The sequence below is a fragment of the Eleginops maclovinus genome, chromosome 5, assembly GCF_036324505.1.
Source record: "Eleginops maclovinus isolate JMC-PN-2008 ecotype Puerto Natales chromosome 5, JC_Emac_rtc_rv5, whole genome shotgun sequence".
Classification (NCBI taxonomy): domain Eukaryota; kingdom Metazoa; phylum Chordata; class Actinopteri; order Perciformes; family Eleginopidae; genus Eleginops; species Eleginops maclovinus.
Genome location: NC_086353.1, coordinates 4559082 through 4572418, shown reverse-complemented (window position 1 = coordinate 4572418; position 13337 = coordinate 4559082). Strand labels below are relative to the sequence as shown.

The window sequence follows — 13337 nt, the reverse complement described above, 5'->3', positions numbered from 1 at the left end:
AACCTCATGACCTCTGGAACATTTTCACAACTCTGCATTCCAGCTGGCTGCGTAAACAACACACATGTATGCTCAGAAATGGGGGTCATTTAGTCAGCTATGTTTTTAATACTTGTTATCAGTGAAACCTTTTTCAGCTTTTGATATGTCAAGTCAACCTCACCCTGTTTTGTTTTTTAAATCACATTGTACGGGGGAATTTAAGTTATATCTTAGTCAAAAAAAGCTGTAGTTTCTAGTAGTAGTTTTTCGGTATATATTTTGCATTTTAGTGCGGCTTTTCTTGCTTTCTAGTTCATGGTTTACTGCACTTCTTGTAAGTTGCTTTCCATAAAAACTGCAGCTAAATTAAAGCTAATGTTTTAATCAGTGACTTTTTGACTTGTTATTCTTTATGTAGTCAACAGATTTTATTAAACATTTCAGGCAGTGTTGTTTTCAAACTAAATGTTAGTATAATATTGTTGTGAATAATGTGTCTAACAGCATCGGACGAATTGGAGTAGTTTTAAGGATGATTTTTAAATTTTGTCTACAAAACTACAGTCGCGGAAAAAATTAAGAGACCACTTCAGCATTATCACTTTCAATTGTTGTATTTTTTATAGGTACGTCTTTTGAGTTAAATGATTTTTGTATTTCATTCTATAAACTACTGGCAATTTTTCCCTGTGTTGGAATTCAACACACACTGTAATGGCCGCCATACATGTAGAGATAAAGATTTAAAAAATTGGAGCGGTCTCTTAATTTTTTCAGTGTTTGGTTATTCCTTAAGACATCCGTGTAGACATTTTGAATGATGGCGGTGTGACATATGGCTAGCATATGAACGGACGGAGTTGATTCCACTGTAGAGAGACTTGGGGGAAAGTTAAGGGGATGGACTGGAAAGTCTGCAAGGTCAGAACACCCCAAGTCATAAAGCACGATGTGAAGTGAAGCGCTGGTAGCATGTGTTGTTACGGACTGCTGGTGCTACAGGACAGATGTTAACTCATGTTCTGCAGCTCACAGTCTCTCAGTCAGGCACCTCACACTTGGGATTTATGTCACATGGCACGCTCATGCAGTGTGTACAATGCACCTCACATGGTTGCCCGTGCCTCCTCTGTCTTTGTTTCTATCAGTCTGAACATATGACACTCTCCACCCTGGCCAAGAAACAAAAGACCCTTGTGCCTGCAGTCATTTCTATAATCCTCCAAATATACATGCTGGCCAGATCTGTGTTGCATTTTCCTCGGGGGTACTTAGATCTTGTGGCTGCTCTGTCACATGAGTAACCTTAGGAGCATGTGGGATATAGCACAGAGAGAGGAAATATCTAAACAACTTACACATGAAAGGGAATTCCTGAACAAAAAGCTAGATAAAAGCAGACCACACACACACACACACACACACACACACACACACACACACACACACACACACACACACACACACACACACACACACACACACACACACACACACACACACACACACACACAACACACACCTCTGTGCAATCTTGCTATTACCGCGTTTGTGAAATAATACCAAAACTTATTTTTCATTTCTCTTAAAGGATCAGTTTGAGATTTAGAAATTGTACTTTTTACACTTCACGATTTTGCTGCCCTCATGCCGTAACCATAGATATGAAGCTACTGCAGCAAGTCACTGCTCTGTAGAAGCACAACATGACATTTGATCACTTTTGTTTTAATTCAACAGCTGCTTCATATATTGTGTTTATTCATTTATATTTAAGATGAAGAGGTTATAGTTCTGGTGGTTAGTTACTTTTTCGACAGAGCTTGGCTATCTGTTTCCATCTGTTTCCAGTCTTAAGGCTTTGCTATACTAAGCTAACCCTTGGCTGGTTGTACAGAAGAAGAGTATCGATCTTCCGCCTAAACTCTATCAAATAAGCATATTTCCTAAAGGTTTAAATACTCCTTTAACACTGAAAGGTAACCTGAAACGTCAAGGTTTGCATTGTTGTGCACCAACTACTTTTTCACATAAAGAACTCCCTAAAGGTTGATCCATCTGCATCATGTTTGGGTCCTATATCACTTCTGTTTTGGATTGAGATGCGTTGTTTTGGTCACTGAAAGAATGCAGACACATGTGAAGGTTTTTTACTAGGAATGCAAAAGCTCGGGGTTAGTCATGTGGCTCATGTTGCCTCCATTTCTAACAACAAAGGTCGCTGCATGAGGAGGGAATCTGACTCAACACAGCACAACCCGGGGTCTAGTTTTTTCTGTCAGGTAGAGAAGTGCAGCTTCCTGTTGATGCTCTCAGTGGCCTAATCACTACACTGTAAAGATGGCTGCATCACATGACGGCCTGCAGCAACAGATCTCTGTTTTTCTTCCTTCCTCTATGCGTCCCTCTCCCTTCATGGTAGAAAACAAAAAACCGAGCAGCTCTGCAGGTACAATGAGCATGCTGTGAATTTGAATGCTGAAAAACAAACAATTGAACATTATATGAAATGTCCTTGCAATACAACAGCTGTTTAATTTAAATGATGTAGCATTACACTTTTGGGGATGTTAGGGTTGTATGCATGCAAATACAAGTAAATGCTTTTCACTATCTTGTGATTTCCTGCTTTGAATCTGGAGACAAGATTAATGGATTAAGGCAGGAACACTGAGGACACACACTTCTGTTAGTAATTTCTTCCCTAGATAGCCTCCTCCCCCTCCTTAAGAAGAAGGGATCTGTACCATCTACATTGTTCTTTATGTGTAACGCAAGACAGATGTGACCGGCTTGTGGTGAATCCCACTGCAGTCCCTCTGCCTCCTCAGCTTTTTGTCTCATTGCCTTCTCTTACCGTGTTGTGACATAATGGAATGTCTTTTCCATTAATTTTATTACCAGTGTTTAAATTCACAAATAGCTCATTAGTATCAGTTTTGGGAATACGGATTAACTATGCCGTTATTTGTGAAGTTATCATTTTCATCATCATTTAAAGGTTATAAAGTGTAAAGCAGAGCAAATCTAAAGCTTTAATACTAGAGCACAATGTATACAACATTATGTGGACCTACACAGGATTGTAAAGGGAATATTAATCCATTTAAAGACTTGTTTCCGCTAAAAGCAGCTCGATGGACAGAATTCAGTTTCAGGAATCTGTCCTATTTGTCAGCCATGAAAATAGTGATTGTTGATATATGAGTAGCTGACTACATTTTATTTACTGGTAGAGCTCCCTTCAGGTAAGAAGATCAACTGAAGGAGGGAAAAGAGTAACTGGCATCATAATAATAAAATATATTTACTTGTAGAGACACAAGGTCTGGGAAATATCGGAGTCGATGATTTGTGGCAACCTGTTAAGGACCCGAGGACAAAGCGGTTTTGTAGAGTCTACTTTCAGGGGCGAGGCCGCGCTGTTGACAGTTTTAGCTTGACACAGTCCACACTGTGGATCCAAAGCCCGTATGCAAACGGAAAAACCCTACAGGATCTTTATGGAAGAGTTTCCCTTTAGAAGTAGAAAAGTCTTACAAAATTAGAGATATAAATGCATACATCTGGGATGCTATGCAGGAGTGTGTGTGTGTTTTTGCTCTAATGCATGTGGTGTTGAAAGTCTGAGCAATGTCTGATGAGTTAGAGAATATAACGGAGGTTTAAGCCTCCTGTAAATGGTAAAGGTGACATTTTTGAGCATGATATAGGAATGTAAAACTCAACTGGTTAGAGATAAACACTTTCCGTATGTTTCTGACACAACTGGTTTAACAGGTATTCTGGGAAACCTCCCACTGACGAGCAAAGCATGCGTAACTTTACACTTCATCTACCTTCAACCGTCTTATGTACTTATATAGTTGCTTGATGATTATATATTTCATCCTTTTTTGTTCAATTATAACACCGGAAAATGATAATTAAAGACGTGCCAAACAATCTCTGATTACAGGCCACAGAGATCAGATCTTTAAACCCTCAGACTTCCCTTCAAAAAGCAGCCCGGCACCTTTCACACGCATGTCGTGCAAGAGTAACGCAGTCTGCTTCACAGGAGTAGTAAATCGTGACGTGCACAGCAGTTACACAGACTTGACAAACCCGTTAGTCTTCATCCTCCCTGTTTAGTCACCACAACCAGTGAGGAAACCCTGCCTCACTGTGCAAAGCTTACACACAAAGTCTAACCCCTTTCTTTTTTGCTGCATCACATGGAGACTCTAATTAAGAAATGGGCTTCTGAGCGCACAACCCCACTAACCTGCACCCCACCCCCTCCCAACCAGCCTGACTCTCTTCCCTTCTGACCCTTTGTCTATGCAACAGTCAATATATCCGACTAACTTGATGAACTGCGCGCTGAGCAAAGTTAATTTCTCTCAGAGTGCACGGTAGCCATGGCGACCATCTTATGAGCTCTCCAAAGCCCATCTGGTGTAAACATTAGCCCGGCACGGCTCGCTGCGGAACAGGCCGCTTTGCCGCGGTGTGCACATGTGCTTTATGCATTGATCCGGCCTGGAAATCAATAGTGTCGCATATAAATGTGTGTGTGTGGATCGACACCTTTTAAAATTGCATTTTGGAAATGTTTTAGAGCTTTGAATCATAAGATGAATTCTGGCACACATTTCGTTACGGAGTTTACACTATTCTAAATTTAAGATAGTATTCTCCTTGCTTGATCTACGTACAGCGAGTGTTCCCAAGAACAATGTTGTAGTTGCACTCTTAATAAGACAAAGAGTACTTTATTTAGACCTTGCCCTCGTCATTCATTCTCCTATTCGGCACGGTATGGAAAATTCAAGCCAAGCGATGATTAAACCGATTCCCATGTTTCTACAATTTGTCCTCTCGGCTGCGAGCCTTGGCACATTTGTTTAGCAGATATTTCCTCTCTGTTTGTATGATCCAAATCCAAACCAGTCTCCAATTAAACAGGAAGCGGAGGTGAATGGTAAACAGAGCAAAGGGAAACATTATTTTAGGAGGGAAATTAAAACATGGCACAAAGGCACTGAAGGAATTCTAAATGGCTTAATCCCAGGCCAGATTTATGGAAGACTGAGTTTCAGATGCTGGTTCACTGTGAACAAAAAGCAAGGTAAGGTTCTCTACTTCCTCCCTTCTTCTAGTCATGATTAGTGACAAATAACTTTGAGTAAACATTTGTCTCTCTTTTGTCATCTGCTGAGCAAATGTGGTGATATTTGTCCCTTCATTGGTTTCCTAGCAGACCTGAACTGAATCATTGTTGCTACGCTCCCCCTTTCCCTCCACTGGGTCGGAGGCACGTGACTCTCATTGACTAAAAATCACAAATTCGAAGAGAGGGACACTTTTCTGTGAGGGTCTTCACTCTTAACTGCCTTTTAGACACGCCAGTGATTCATAAGAAAGTTCAGAGATCTTAAACAATATTTTATACTGAGTCCTTTAAAGTCTTCTGTATTCAGTTCAAAATATGTTTGATGTTTAGAAATAATCAGTTACGTTATGTTCATTATGATTCAATATGTGGAATTCCCAACCTACAGAGCTGAAATTGGACACTTAGTTGGATCATTTTAAACTAAATAAGAAACTCTGTTTAAAGAAAGACCTTAAGGATCTGATGCTTCTAGTTTATACTGCTTCATTTCATAGGTGTTGTTTTGTCTGTGTTTTATAATTGAGTTTAACATTTGGTGTTTTCATATATACACTAACTGTTGAGATTTTGTACTGTTCTGGGTATTCTTTGTTGAGTTTGATGTATTCTAACAGCCTTAGCTTTGACATAATGCAGTGTGTTCATGCATACATAAATAAACATTACAATAAATAAATAAAAGCTGCACAGGAAACTGTATTTGCACCTTACATATCCGTAATAATCTTATTATGGTAGGGAGTGTCTATCCTTTCAGACCCACAGTCTTTGAAACGTTCCTAATATAAATGCATATGTGGACGCAAACCAGCCTTATTGTCATTAAACACAACGGCTCCGAGAGACACCAGCTGCTGCACGCATACATTCCACTCAGGAAACCTAATATTGTGCGCGAGCCACTCGAAGCCCTCAGAGGTAGTTAGTGATGTCATTCAGAGCCTTTGGTAAGCGTTACGCTCCTAAATGACATTCAGGACCAGCTGTCTGTCTTTGCGCTTCTTGCGCAGACAACAGGGGGCCACGGAGTCTAACCTTTTCAATGACAGCAAACCGTTTATATCTGACAGCCATTTTGGAAAAGGGTTAACAGCCATCAGAAGCAGTTGTTTGGATCGTCGTGGATCCCATTGAGATCGCCTGATCATCACAGGGCTGTGATGATCATGAGACAGGGCATTAGTTATGGAAATGCCTTTTCATTTATGGTTCTAATTAAGCCAATTTTACCAGAAGACACAATTTGACAAGCCATAAATGAGCCTCCTCTTTCGGGTCCTTTTATCTAATCCTTCGGCGTTAGACCTGTGACAAGGCCTTCTTATTGTCAGAGATTTCATTTAACTGGAACAGACCTCTATACATTTTGACATGCAGGTCTTGTCAGGGGTTAGATCCTAGCATGAGGTTGGGTCACTTTTCAAGATCTGTAAGGCATATTGACAGCCTGTGTGCAGGTTTGCTTTTATCCATGCATTGGAAAAGCCTTTTGGCAATCTTTTTTTCACAAAGAAATCTAGATGTAGCTCAAATTCATTCATGCAGCCAAACCTTTTTAGAATTATAATCTTTAAATCAGTTTTCTAAAATCTTCCATAAAAAACTCTGCAAGCTCAACAGTGGACTCACATTTCTGTTGTTAGTTTCCTTGCCCATTGTCCGGTTATTTTCATGCACATATTGCAATTTTGCTTTCATGACCCAAAGCTAGAAGTGTAAACGGGGTTTTATAAAACCATCCAGCTCAACTGAAGAGTTAAACAGCCAGTTTAATCTTTTGACCTGCACTATAAAGGCCTGTCGCTGCACTATTCGCTGTAAGAGCCCTGGCCCATGCTCTCAGTCTCGCCTTCTTCTCGAGCACAGACTCTGCTGTGACTGGAGCTCGTAATTTCCTCTTTTTTTATTCTTAACTTCTCGTAAGCGGAACTGGCGACACATCTTTCAAAGCAGGTTGTCCAAGCGTAGGAGCGGCTGCCCGGCGAGAGGCGGGAAGGGATGCTATTCGCTTTGAGGCGGTTACGTAACATCTCACTTCCCTCTCTGGGCGCGGAATGCCAGGATAGTGTTTGTAAACAGAGCGGCCATGTGCGTGTGCTCACATGGAGGAAGCTTTTGAGTCACTGCCCTCGCTGTCTCACTCCTGAGGTAAACCCTGACATTGATACATGTTGCAGGGCGAGCAACACTCCTTCCAGCCCCGTGCCACTCAGACAGAGCCTTATCACTCTCACTCCGTAATTACGCCTCAGCCCGACTCACCACGGTCCGCCTCGTGGAAAAAGAAGGCCATGAGTCATGTTCTGGATTCACAAAGTGTCTTGTGAGGCAATTACTGATAACAATGTTGTATGTCAGACTTACTAACACATTTTTATTACATAATTCTCGTGTTGGCCAATAAACGATTTGCAGGCCACATCAAAGTCTCCTTAACCGGGTACGGCTTCATGGGAAAGACAAGACTCTGGTCGGGGTGAATCTGGTGAGGCAATAATTAATCGCTGACTTTTTCCTTTGTTTGTGATTTTGCTTAAGTTCATTTATTTTTAGAGAAATCCAGCACATCTGGAGACCCACAATGCGTGTCCAGACATACAGAAGGGATTCACAATCAAAAGACCCTTTTGATACAGGCTTAGAAACTGACCAGTGGGTAAAACATTGGGAAACGTAAATTAAATTAAACCAACACAACTACCATACTATATATAGTGGCATATGGCATGCACTTAAAACTCCATAGGTATCTCTGAGCGTATTAAACCTTATTCTAAAAGTCGTACTTCAACATCAACAAGCAAATGATCACAGCTGCTGGTGGCAAATGTTTGAAAAAATGTGTGTCTATAACCAAATACACCATGGCATGTCCACTGCAGACACACTTGATTGTGCTACACTGCTTTTCTCTTGCTCTCCATAGAAAAACAACCCCCAATGGCAGACAAGAAGGAAATCAATATTGTAAAAATCAATACAACACTCAGTATCTCGCCATTTTGTCTCAGGGAAGCAGTCCATGCAACGACCTGCACAGCCAGTCAGCAGGTAGTAGCAATATATAAAATGTCTAACCTGCCACTGGGCCGGCTTCTCTGTGTCAGTTGTGCAGCAGCCCCTGGCTTGAAATACGATGCATGGGCTGGACAGAGCGGGGTCAGAGGTGAGGGCTTGGGTAAGGGCTTGGGTATTGTAAGTGGACAGCATTGTTGTGGAACGCTATGGCAACTGGACATTCTTCCCAAAGGTGATATTGTCTTTGCCCTGGGAGTGACATAAAGGGCCCTTACGGCCACGACGAAGAAGCAGTCCAATGGCATGGCTTTATCTGTAGGTGTGGATAGATGAGAGAAGCTATGTGCATGTGATTGATCTATCTGGCCCTTCCCCCACTCAACCCCCTATTGGCTCAGTAATGCTCCGGTGCCTTTTCAGCTGCTGATGTAACAGCAGCCATGCAGAGGCTCATGAAGCAGCTCCAGTCTGATTGTGTGTGTTAATTTTTAAATTCACAATGTGGCATTATTATGCAGGGCAGGATTAGCATTTTTTAATTACACCCAGGCAACAACCATTATAAGGTGTATGTTAGTAGAGTGATGCAATCCCTCCAAACTCTGCTGTATATCATGTGAAGTGTGTTGTTTGATGTGCTGAAAGTATAGTTATTATTAAATCATAATAATTTCATTCAACTAACAACATAATTGCTCATTTTAGCTGTTCATTTATTTGTTTTTGTCTCTGGTTAGCTAAATAAAACCAAACTAAATCTAGCTAGTATGACCCAATCTGGCCTTTCACTGTGTTTTATCATCTTGGATTGCCCAATGGGATCACAACACACATAAGTGTAAAAGCACACACACAGATGCGTAAATCACTTGATCTCGTGCTACTATGGAGAACACCCCTGCTTAAGCACCGGTGTTGACACAACGCAGTCAATGACCATGCTTGCCATATCAAAACACTGCCATGCCATTGCGTCAGAGGGGTGCAACGACATCGTTGCTTCGAAAGTTTCCTGACAGCTCACTGGCAATAGAAAACGGAATACTCTTCTACTAGCAGATCATTTTTAGTAGAGAGTAAGGGGAGTGTACTGTAGTGTGTTGGTGGTTATATCCCAGAGAAATGTAAACACACACATTTTAAACACATGCTTTATTCAGAATAGGAAAGTGGCAGTTGGCTGTGATAGAATAAGGATCCCCTTTGTCAGTCATCATCAGCTGTTCAAATAAAAGTTTGGCAATTGTCTTCAAGTTGTTTATCAAGCAACTGTCTTGGGTTTGACTTAACTGCCACTTCACCTTCTCTGTAGTCCCTGTTTTCCACATATTTCATGAAGCCTTTCTATCTTAACTCAAAGCTTTGACTTACAGTTAATGAATTCCTGCCTTGCTGCTGCAGACAGTTCACATTGTTAATTTACAATGCCCAATTTAAGGCCCGTCATTATTCTCCACCTTGCAGGCATGCCTTAACTTTGCTCTTCACCTGAGGCCATGCTGGTACATTACGACTGTAGTCAGTAGAATACACAAGCCCAATACACAAACCTGGGGAAGATCTGTTATAATCTAATGGGCCATTCTGATGTTAATCTGAGAGTAGTACTTAGTGAATTCAGAAGAAAAAACAACTAACAACCAATTACCTATGTGCCCATTAGAGATAATAACTGATGGTCTATTAAACATCTGAATTCACATGTTGTTTTCACACCTATGACGAGTATATTTATATAAAATGTGTAAAAACACAGATTATGCAAGCACTTACTCTACTGTTATCCCTCCATTATTGTAGTTAACTTCTCTATCTGTGCAAGAATAGGACACTGTGCTGTTATTCTACACCAATTCCTTCTAAAATGCTTACAGATAAGCCACACAGAGAATGGCACACACACACATTCCTCTTTGTGTTGTCAATAATCTATTAGTCAATAGCTCTGTTTCACAGCAATCTGATTATTGTGTGACCTTTAACTGCTCGTGCTGCATTCGAAATATACTATCCTGTCAACCATCCTGTTTGGTTGGGTTTCTCAAAGCAGTCGTCCTTCAGAAATAGGATGTGTGCTGCTGCTGCTTTCTGGCAACAGCCTCTTTATTTAGCCTATAGTTAAAAGAAAAAACCTGCTCCAGAATGTCCATTCTTGTTCCCCCAGTTAATGGTGCGGTAGGATTGAGTTTCATTTCCTCTAGAGCTTTCTGACCTTGTCTGCCTTCACTACACTGCCACCACAATTCTCCTGTCTTTTTACTCCTCCTTGGGATTTGTCTTTGTGTCTGCTGGTGGTGAAAGCAATGAAAGCTGATTAACAGAGATACACACAGAGCCAAAAGCTATTCCAGTTCTACTGCTGTGCAGATACTATGCACATCCAGGTTGGACTTTTACTCTCCTGCATGCAGTCTTCCCACTGAACAGCACACACAAACACATACACAGCCAAGGATATTGAAATAAGAAGCTACAGGGGGCAACACTGCATGCATATTCACCTATTAATAAGAAATACCATCATTCTGTAATAGCCAATAATTACACATTAATGTAAAAAAATGGGATCTCCTCTTAAAACAAATGCACACAAACACATCTTTACAAAAATATGTGTCTTATAAAAAAGCAAAGGTAAAATATAGAGGAAAGAAAGAGAGCACTATTCAGGCATTTCAATTAGGCTTAAAGAAAAACTCCTGAACAAGCAGTCTAAGTACACCATTTTCTATGATGCATTCAAAAGCAGCAAGAATGTGGAGTGAGCTCAGAGCACACAGGAAAACACAGAGGGTGTCTTTTCAGATTCAGCCGGCAAAAAAAAGAAAGAAAATTGTCAGCCATGTTGGAGTAGCTTTATCTAATATCCCCTCCTTATTATGTTGGCTCTTGCTTTTACCGTGGGGGACATTTGCCATAGCTCGCCTGATACAAAAAAAATCACCAAAAATACACCCAATGACAAAGTAAAAAAAAGTCAAGGCAGAATACAAACACACTAAGCAAATTCTCACCTCCTTTTTACGTCCCTCCACTTTGTAGAAATTCCAACAAACCGTCTGGATCTCCTCTTTAACAAATCCTAAAGGGCAGCCATCTTGCTTCCTTCTGTTCTTCTATGAAACAGACTATCCTCCACATCAATATTCATGGAAACCAGTCTGACGTCGGCTCTCATCATCAGGAGCCCGGGTGTCGCTGTTTTGCCGGCATGAGAAGCACACACTCCTATGTTGCTCTGTTGTAAAGTAGCAGAGTAGACAAGATGTTGCTCCAGTTCAGGGGGAAGAGCCTTACTTTACTGGCAAACTCAAATAATCACAAAATCACTTTCCTGCTGAGTCCTCCCACACAAAGAGACAGGTTTTCTTTCCCTCCCCTCCTCCCTCCTCTTTTTTTTCTTCTCCCCTCAGCCGCACACAATAGTGAACACTATAATGATGGCCGCCCTGAAGCACTGGAGTGGATTTGGTGAGAAGGACAGGACTTACCCAGAGTGCACTTATGTTGAACATTACACTCTCTGACCAAGGCAAGAAGCCTCCACCCCCTTCCTTCCCTCAGACAGGAAGTCGAGTGACTCAAGGTTTTTCCCTCCCTTTTCACCCACGTCTATCTTGACTTCCTTCTTTCATTTTCTTTCCTTCTCTGTCATTGCGTGCAGAAGTTCCCCTGTTGTGTAATAGCCCTAGTTTTTGAGAGCATTAAAGCCACACTCTGAGGTGGCACGATTTGAGTCTAACCAGTTGAACACTCATTTCCAACGGCTCAGTCCTAATTTGGCACACCTCAGCCGGCTCATTTTACAGCATAAGACAACTCACCAGCTTCCATACAGGCAGCATACTTCGCTTCATGCATCTGCCAAGACCCACCTTCTGTTGACACTGGCCACGTGGGCTTGAAAAAGATAGAGACAGCAGTGTGAGAGAGAAAGGGGCTTTAAAAGAGCAAGTTAAAAGACAAATACAGCCCCGGGAGGTGGTTGGAATAACCCGTATAAATGTGTTGTAATAGGGACAGTCCTCAAACCTCTGCTGTGGTTTGACATACTGGTGTTACATATTTGTTGATTTTGCAAAGTGTGCAAGAATGTTTTTTTAAAACATATTCTTAAACAGATTTCCAATGACACAACAATAAAAAGCATGTTTTTAAGAAGACAAATGTTGTGATTTCTTAACATATGGCCAAAGCTTTAACCAACTCAATAGTGGACAGCCTCCCCCATTCACTTTACTATTTAATTCCTCTTTTGCTTTACTAACAGGTGGGTCTTGTCTGAAAATAATCTGCCTTTAGCTCCAGTTCAGGCTTAAACGGAGACCCCACCTCTTTCCTAGCAGCCCCTGCCTAGCTGCAGTGACATTTGTTGACTCAATAGTTTCAGGCTCAGAGCAGAAAAGGAGATTTGTTTTTACACAGAATGGGGGAGGGGAAGAGGCAGCAGGAGGAAGGAGGAGTCACTCTAGCCTGCAACTCAGATCCTGTTAAGACAAAATAGAGCCCTTTACATCAGAACTGTCTTCTTTCTTTACATAACAGCTGTTACACAAGTGCAGTTTGAACTGTTTACATGCCTTTAAACCACATTAAACGGTTGCTATTAAATCAGAATGGATCACTCTGGCTGCAGGGAAAGGTCCTCATTGATATGCTCTTTAGACTGATCACAAAGGAGGGGATATAGGTCGACTTAGAACAACAGAAGGATTTTACGCTTGGAGATGCTAGTGTGAAAAACAGCTGCAAATAAATATCAGAAAGAAGATATCTTTAGTGTGCATGCACCGCTACTTAATAAAGCATTTATTAAGCATCCTACTGACATATAGAACTAGCAACCATGTTGATATCAGAAATAGCTCTACTATTGTGTGCTGTCCGAATATGTTTGGGGACGTGCAGGGGACTGTTGACAGTGGTGTGTTTATTCTTGGCTGTTGTTGGTAATCCTTGTGTGCACAGACTAAGGTAATTTGAACTGCAGCTAATGGTAAGAGAGCTTTTGATCACCACATTTAATTCCCCAGATGCGTTGTGAAGGTTGTAGAAGTGACTGAAGGAAAAGCCCCCATTTCCCCCTTGGATCATCTGCAATCAAAGCACCCCTGAGCAAAGCAGTAAACCTACCAGTAAAGCGGTGAAGGGTCCCGTGATCTGCTGCAGGGCTTTC

General features: G+C 41.3%; 1 protein-coding gene across 1 annotated transcript in view; it reads right to left on the bottom strand.

Annotated features, from left to right (window-relative positions):
- The window catches only part of tet2 (tet methylcytosine dioxygenase 2), a 29050-nt gene extending 17463 nt beyond the window's left edge, over positions 1-11587 (bottom strand). Inside the window, exon 1 of the mRNA XM_063883126.1 lies at positions 11176-11587. The gene's annotated coding sequence lies outside the window, so the exon portion shown is untranslated. The remainder of the gene's footprint in view (positions 1-11175) is intronic.
- Between the last annotated feature and the right edge of the window lie 1750 nt (positions 11588-13337).